Source organism: Nannospalax galili, unplaced genomic scaffold, assembly GCF_000622305.1.
Source record: "Nannospalax galili isolate Female #2095 unplaced genomic scaffold, S.galili_v1.0 scaffold429, whole genome shotgun sequence".
Taxonomy (NCBI): Eukaryota; Metazoa; Chordata; class Mammalia; order Rodentia; family Spalacidae; genus Nannospalax; species Nannospalax galili.
The window spans coordinates 5,865,451-5,873,317 of NW_008360330.1; positions in this window are offsets into that span (position 1 = coordinate 5,865,451).

Genomic DNA, 7,867 nt, shown 5'->3' on the forward strand with positions numbered 1-7,867 from the left:
AACCACGTTAATGACAGCGGGATCAAAGGTCCCCTCCAAGGGCCATCCCACGTTGAAAGTGGGCCATTCAGACCTGCAGAAAGTAGTTAGTTTATCCTTCCTGACAACAGAGAGGTTATGGGTTCAAGTCTTAACCTCTCCAAAATGTACAGGAACCAGGTCCAGGGATGTAGAGGGAGTCTGTCCCATTGTGTCCATCTCAGTCACAGAGAAATAGACAACCAAAGACAAAACAGAGTCAGAAAGACATGCAGAAGTAGCAAATTCCCCCACTCATGCGGAAGAAAAACTGAAAGTAGGACAGTGGCGAACTGCCACGCTGTGGGAGCGACCCGCCTTGTCCTTTCACAGAAATCAACAGAGTCTGGGCCCTCTGTCCCCTCTGCTGGGGTCTGGAATGTCTTCCAGACCTATGTGGTCATGGTCACCTAGCACGTCCGCTCCAACCACTCCTGACCACACTGTTCACAAGTTTGCCTTGGGGCTCAAAACAAAAGCTGGGACAGACACAGGCACAACTAGACAGACACTTGCCTGTGTCTGTCCCAGCTTTTACCAGCCAGCCAGGAACCCTTCGGTTCAGGGGTCCTGGGGGGTCTTGGGGATCCTGGACGAGCTCCCAAGATGTTGTGCCCAGTTCATGAGACCCCAAAGACCATCAAGGAGCCGACTGATGCAAACACACAAGGGTTTTTTTATTGTTGCAAGCTTAAGCTTGGGTCCACTCTTGTCACCGACCCAGTGGATCTCAGATGTGAGACCCCTTGCTTTGGGAGACAGAGGTTTTTATAGGATTATTTCAGCAAGTTCAGCAAGTAGGGGAGTAGGGGGTCTCCAGCCTGGCATGCATCTGAATGGTTGCAGCCCAGTGCCAAACCATAAACTGCTAGCTTCAGGAAATCTGAAAAGACATTTGGACTTTTGGTAATTTCCTGTCCCTGGTTAATTGACCATTGGCGGGGGAGTTGTTCTCTGTCCGTTCCAAATATTGTGGTTTTTGTTTTTCCTGGAACAGGGTTCAGGGCTGGGTCAGTCCCATGGAGGTTTTATCCAAGATGGAGTCACTCAAGTCTCTCATGACCACTCAGCAGTTAGCAGCAGTGACCACTCAGCAGTTAGCAGCAGTGACTACTCACCAGTACAGGATTTCCAGAATGATAACAAAATATTCTGAAATTAGGTAGTGCCATTGATTACATAGCATTGTGAATGCAATATATACCACATAATTGAATACTTTAAAAATGGTTAAAGTGGGGACTGGAAGGATTGCTCAGTGGTTAAGAGCACTTACTGCTCTTCTAGAAGACCTGGGTTTGGTTCCCAGCACACACATGTGGGCTAACAACCATTCATAACTCCAGTTCCAGGGGATTTGATGCTCTCTTCTGACTTCCATAGGCCTTGTATACATGTGCTACACTTACATATATGCAGGAGAAATACACATACACGTAAAATGAAAATAAATAAAAATAAAAAAACAAAAAAATTGGTAAAATGTTAAATTTTATGTCATATGTATTTTTGTGTATATCAGTGTGTGTGGGGGGGTGTTCACTGACAGTTACAAACATGTGTGTGTTGGTGTGCATATGGAGGCCAGAGGTCTACCTTAAGTGTATTTCTCCAGAGCCTTACACCTTGTTGTTGGCCTGAAGCTTACAAAGTAGGCAAGGCTTACAGGCAAGGCTACAGGGATTCACCTGTTTCCACCTTCCCAGAACTGGGATGATAAGTGCATCACTCAGCTTTGTGTGTGTGTGTGTGTGTATGTGTGTGTGTGTTTGTGAGAGAGATGTGTGAGTATATTGTATGTGCTTGTTCATTTGCATGTGTGTGTATGATGTGTGAGTGTATTGTGTGTGCTTGTTCATTTGTGTGTGTGTGTGTGTGTGTGTGTGTGTGTAGGTGTGAACATGCCACAGCATCCATGTGGAGGTCAGAGGACAAGTTTTGGTGGCCATCCTCTCCTTTCCATCGTGTTTGAGACACAGCCTCTTCCCCGTTGTGTGAACAGACTGCCTAGCTCAGGAGTATCTGGAGAGTCTCTTGCTTTTGCCTCTCTGTAGGGGTCACTGGGATTACAGATGCCTTTATATGGGTTCTAGGGATCTGAAGTCAAGTCATCAGACTTGTACATTTTACCCACTGAGCCATCTCCTCAGCCCCCATACTTTTGTTTTTTTTTAACACAGGTTCTGGGGACTGAACTTAAGTCCTCATGCTTGCATGGCAAATGCTCTACCAAAAGAGCTGTCTCCTCAGCCCTGTTATGTATATTTTATCACAATAAGAAAAAGTAAGGGAGCGGAGAGATGGCTCAGTGATTAAGAAAAAGAATAAAAACAGAAACAAAACCAGTAATCATGAACCTGCGGAAGGATAAACAAATCGAGACACAGTCATACAAAAACACTGAGCAATAAAATGGGATGAGTTACTAATGCATGAAACAACTTCGTATCTGAGTGGAGTGTGGTGGTGCATGCCTTTAATCCTAGCACTCAGGAGGCAGAGCTAGTCCGATCTCTGTGAGTTCAAGGCCAGCCTGATCTACATAGCAAGTTCCAGGCCCGTTGGGGCCACAGGGAGACCCTGTCTCAAAAAGACCAAAATAAACAAATAAATAAATGACTTAAGGTCCTGCACAAAGGCTCACCTGGTAAAGGTGTCTGCCACCAAGCCTTATGACTTGAATTGGATCCCTGAGACCCACATGGAGGAAGGTGAGAACGACTCCTGAAATTGTCCTTTGTCCTCCACATGCACACCATGGCATGTGCCCCACACCAACACAAGCACAATCAATCAATCAATCAATCAATCAATCAATCAATCAATCAATATACTAAAAGCTTAAGTGCTGAGATTACAGATTTCTTGGCTTTTCTAATGCCTTTATTCCAAGAAATAAATGAATATAACTATTTTCCCAGTTATGTGCCTGTAAGGTATGCTACTTATGATATACAGTGCCAACATCAATCCCAAAGACGTAAATAAACATCGGGAAATGCTCAGAACAGAATTCCATTGAATGGACAATTAAAAAAAAGAAAAGAAAAGAAAAGAAAATCAAGTCTTGCTTACTTCTTTGGTTCTTTTGTATTTGAGGAATTCCTTTACAAAGGTATGCTCTTATTTTTCAAAAATATAGACTTCAGGACTAAGAAGATTGCTCAGAGGGTAGAAGTGCCTGTCTAAGCCTGATGACCTGAGTTTGAGCCCTGCCTCATGCCCCCAAATCCAGGTCCCAAAGAGAGATCCTATCTCAAAAAACAAGGTGGACAGCTATCCTGGAGACTATCAACCAAGGCTGACCTCTGGTCTACACACACACAAACACTCACACACGTACATATTCAGCAACACACCAAAATATATGCACACCCCTCCCTAAGCCAACTTGAACCATTTTTATTATGTATAGAAAGTGAGGTGCTGGGGGTAAAGAGATGGCTCAACAGCTAAGAGCATTTGCTGCTCTTACAGAGGATATAGGTTCAGTTCCTAGAACCTACATGGCAGCTTATAACAACAGCTCCATAGGATCCAATGTGCTTCTGACCTATACAGGTACATGGAGGCACAGGGTGCCCATACACTCTTTTTTTTTTTTTTTTTTTTGGTTTTTTTGAAATGGTTTCCTTTTAGCCCTAACTGGCCTGGAGTTATGTAGACCAACCTGGCCTCGTCCTCACAGAGATCTTCCTGCCTCTGCCTCTCAAGTGCTGGGATTAAAGGTGTGTGCCACCATGCCTAGCAAGGATCACACTCTAAAGTGCAAGATCTGCACTTTTTAGGTTCCTGCTCCAGGTGATGGGAAGCCACACCCCTCTGTCTTAAGCAAAGAAGGAAAATAATTATCTCGAATACCGTACAATAAGCTGGCAGACTGGCCGCATGCCTGGCTGATTTCAGGGGCCACAAGAGTGCCAAGGACCTGTGTCTGAGTCCCTTCTCTGTGGGTTAATTCCCACAGTGGCAGAGTGGGTTATAGCCTTCATTACTCATGTCCAAAGAAGAAGAAAGAGACTTTATGATGCTTCTATTACCGTAAACCAGATGCCTGCTGTATTAGTTACTTTTCTGTTGCTGTGATAGAAACACTATGACCAAGGAAACTTATAAAAGGAAGAGTTTATTTAGCTTATGGTTCCAAAGGGGCAAGAGTCCATCATGTGGGGGAGGCATGGAAGCAGAGGTGGCTGGAGAAGGAGCAGAAGCTAAGCTCTGCACATCTTCAAGCAGGCACAGAACGCAGAGAGCAACTGGAGATCCTGCAAGGCTTAAGAACTCTCAAGCCCACCCCCAGTGATGTGCTTCCTCCAGTATGGCCACACCCTCTAAGACCTCCCAAAACAGCACCACCAAATGGGGACAAAATGTCCAAATAACTGGAGCCTATGGGAGACATTCTCATTCAAACCATTACATTCCACTCCCTGGCCCCCATAGGGTCATCACCATATAAAATGCAACCTCAAAAGTCTCCGTAGTCTTTACCAGTCTCAATACTATTCAAAAGTCCATAGTCCAAAGTCTCTTCTGAGACTTAGAGCAATTTCTTAACTGTAGGCTCCTGTGAAATCAAAAGACAAATTACATACTCCCAACATACAGTGGAACCGAATACACATTCCCATTCCAAAATGGAGAAATAGAGGCATAGTAAGGAAATACCAGACCAAAACAAGACCGAAAACCAGGAGGGCAAACACCAAGTCCAGTAACTCCATGTCCAGCTCCTAGGATTTCCTTCCAAAGGGCTTAGATGGCTCAGCCTCTCCAGCTTTGCTGGGTGCAACATACATCTCTCTCTTGGGCTGATACCACTCCTTGTATGCAGCTCTCCTCAGCAGATGTCTCACAGCTCTGGCATCATGAACGTCTTCTTGGGGTCTCCACTGCCAACCAGGCTTCACCTTCACAGCTTCGTCGGCGGCTCTCTGAAACCCAGGAGGGAGAACCTATGACCCCTTCACTCTTGCATCTTTCATGCCTCTAAAACCAGCACCAGGTGAACAACACTGCCAAGTCTGACTGCAAGTTTGAGATGGACCAGAGCCTGCTTCACCCACGTTTGAAGCTTTTCTCTACTGTGGTTTTCTGAGAGTAGAAAAGCCCAGCATTTTCCTTTCACAAGTTGGAGGCTTGGCTGGGTGTGGTCTCACCCTGAAGGCCCTCTCTCCACTGTTTAAGTGCAAATCTCTAGGCCTCTCCTTAATCTCATTAATCTCCTTATCAAAGGGATCCTCTCCTTCAGCACCTGCCTTGGCTCCAATATTCATCTTCCAAGGGCTCATTTTCAACCCCAGCTGTACATTCTGTATTTCCTTCTGTTCCATTTGCTATTTTTCACTATAGATCTGCATAATATTCACCATTAACAGCCGTGCCACCATTTATTTCTATGTTAGGCTGCCTTGAAATATTCTCTGCCAAAGAAATTAGTCCATGGCTTTTCAACTTAGCCTCAGGCAAGCTTTTTCGGCTGTGGGCAGACTCCAGCCAGACTCTTTATCAAAATATCCCAATTGCATAAGTCCTTATTTCCTTCGGGAACTACATTGTTCTCAGCACTTCTTTCTTCCAGGCTCCTGCTGGAATGGCCTGTTAAGCTCTGCTTACAGCAATCAATTGCTTTTCTAGTACAAGCTTCCAAACTCTTCCATATTCTTCCCAACCCCCACATGATCAGGTTCTTCACAGCCAATAGCCCGCTCTCTGGTACCAATTACTGTATTAGTTACTTTTCTGTTGCTGTTATAGAAACACTGACCAAAAGAACTTATAGAAGGAAGAATTTATTTGAGCCTACAGTTCCAGGGGAATTACAGTCCATCATGGCCAGGATGCATGGTGGCAGAGGTGGCTGGAGGAGGAGCAGAAGCTAGGCTCTACATCTTCAGACAGGCACAGGAAGCAAGGGAGCAGCTGGAGATCTGGCAAGGCTTAAGAACTCTCTAAGCCCACTCCCAGTGACATGCTTCCTCCAGGATAACCACACCTAAGAGCCCCCCTCTCTTGGGGTCCTTCTTTCCCTTTACCTCCATGGTTACTTTCCATTTTCCTGACTCCTGTGTTTACATCTCAAATATCTCCCATAGACTCTTGTGTTTGAATTACTGATTCCCAGCAAGTGATGGTGTTTGGAGGAAATGGAGAATCTTTGGGAAGTGGGACCTAGCTCCAGAAAGCAGTTCACTGGGTGTGGGTGGGATTGGGTGATTACCAATACATTGTAAGCAGCCATATCTTGCCACCATGCCTGTCACTCAAAATCTTATCCACATGAACTCTTCATTCCTAAGCTGCTATCTGTTTGGCATTTGGTTGCAGTGGCTAGAGTAACTAATACACTTCTCTTGAACAAAAATTAAGAAAACTCAGTGAGGAGTATGCCTGTCATTCGTTGCTTCATTTCTTGCTCTGACCTCACAGAGAGTCATTGTGAGGAGTGGCTGATCCCTGCCTATATGATGAGCTGGTTGGGCTGAGCTGTGTCCTTCTAGTGCAGAGAGCTGACTGGTGGTGATCTGCGGGACTCGGACGTTGGTGAATTTTTGGACTTTGACATTGGCGATTTTTTTGGACTTGGATTTTGGTGAATGCGTAGACTTGGACATTGGTGACTTATCTTACTTGGACATAGCTTGCTCCTCGCCTTACTGGCTGTGGTTTGCAGGTAATGGTTTTGGTATTTTCATTTTATGTTTATGTTTTTGGTTTTACATCTTCCTTTTGGATATTTTTAACTATTCTTCATTAATTATCCTCCACTTTTCTTTTTCAAACTACTCATTCTAGTCCTTTTGTACTTTTTGAAAGTTTTTATAAGTAAACATTAAGGGTAGAGTAAGGACTTCATGATGACATTTCCATACGTGCAGAGAACGTACTTGCCAATATTCACGAGCTCTATTACACTTAAACTCCCTCCCCTTCCCCTTCCACATCCCGAATATTTCCCCTTTTACTTTCAAGAGCCCCCACACCCGGGATTCTGCATTTAAAACAGGTTGGCAATATTTGTCTTTGTGGGACTGGCTCATTACACTCAATGCAATGCATTTTTTCTGAATATGACAGCATTTCTTTCTTTTTATGATTATGTGATTCTTTCCTTTGATTCTGTTCCCATGCTGTCTTATTTATCAGGTGGTTTATGTTGGAATCCTTGCCTGACTGGTTGAACCTATCTTCATTGTGAAGTATGGCCTTTTTATATGCTGTCGAATTTGGTATAAAGGATTAAGTACGATCTCTTTTAAATTTTTAATCATGTGTCTGTTTGGGTGAGCGGGCAGGTGTCTGAATGGGCTGGAGGTGTTGGATGCCCCAGGAGCTAGAGTTACAGGTGGTCGTGAGCTGCTCAACGTGGTTGCTGGGAATTGAACTCAGGTCCTCTGGAAGAGCAACAAGTGCTCTTAGCTTCTGAGCCATCTCTGCAGCTCACTACTAAGTACCCTTATGAACGTTTGTTGCGTTTTTGTTCGCCAGGGGTATTGGATACTTTTCTCTTATGAATATATCTTCATCTGGGTTTGGTACGGGGAAATAATGGGCTTTGTAGGGAGAATTTAGAAGCACTTCTTCCCATTCTATCTAATGGGATAGTTTGAGGAGCACTGGTTTTAGTTCTTCTTTAAAGGTCTGCTGAAATCATCAGTGAATCTGTCTGGTTCCAGGCTGGTTTTATTCGGGGATATTTTTTTCATTTTCTTTCTTTTTTTGCTGCATTTTTTTCTTCTTTGATTTATTTATTGATTTTTATGGGGCTTTTGGCTACTCTAACATTCCCCCCTCTGAAGAGGTAACACTAAAATCTTTTAAGGATTAGATACAAGCTCCAAAATACTTT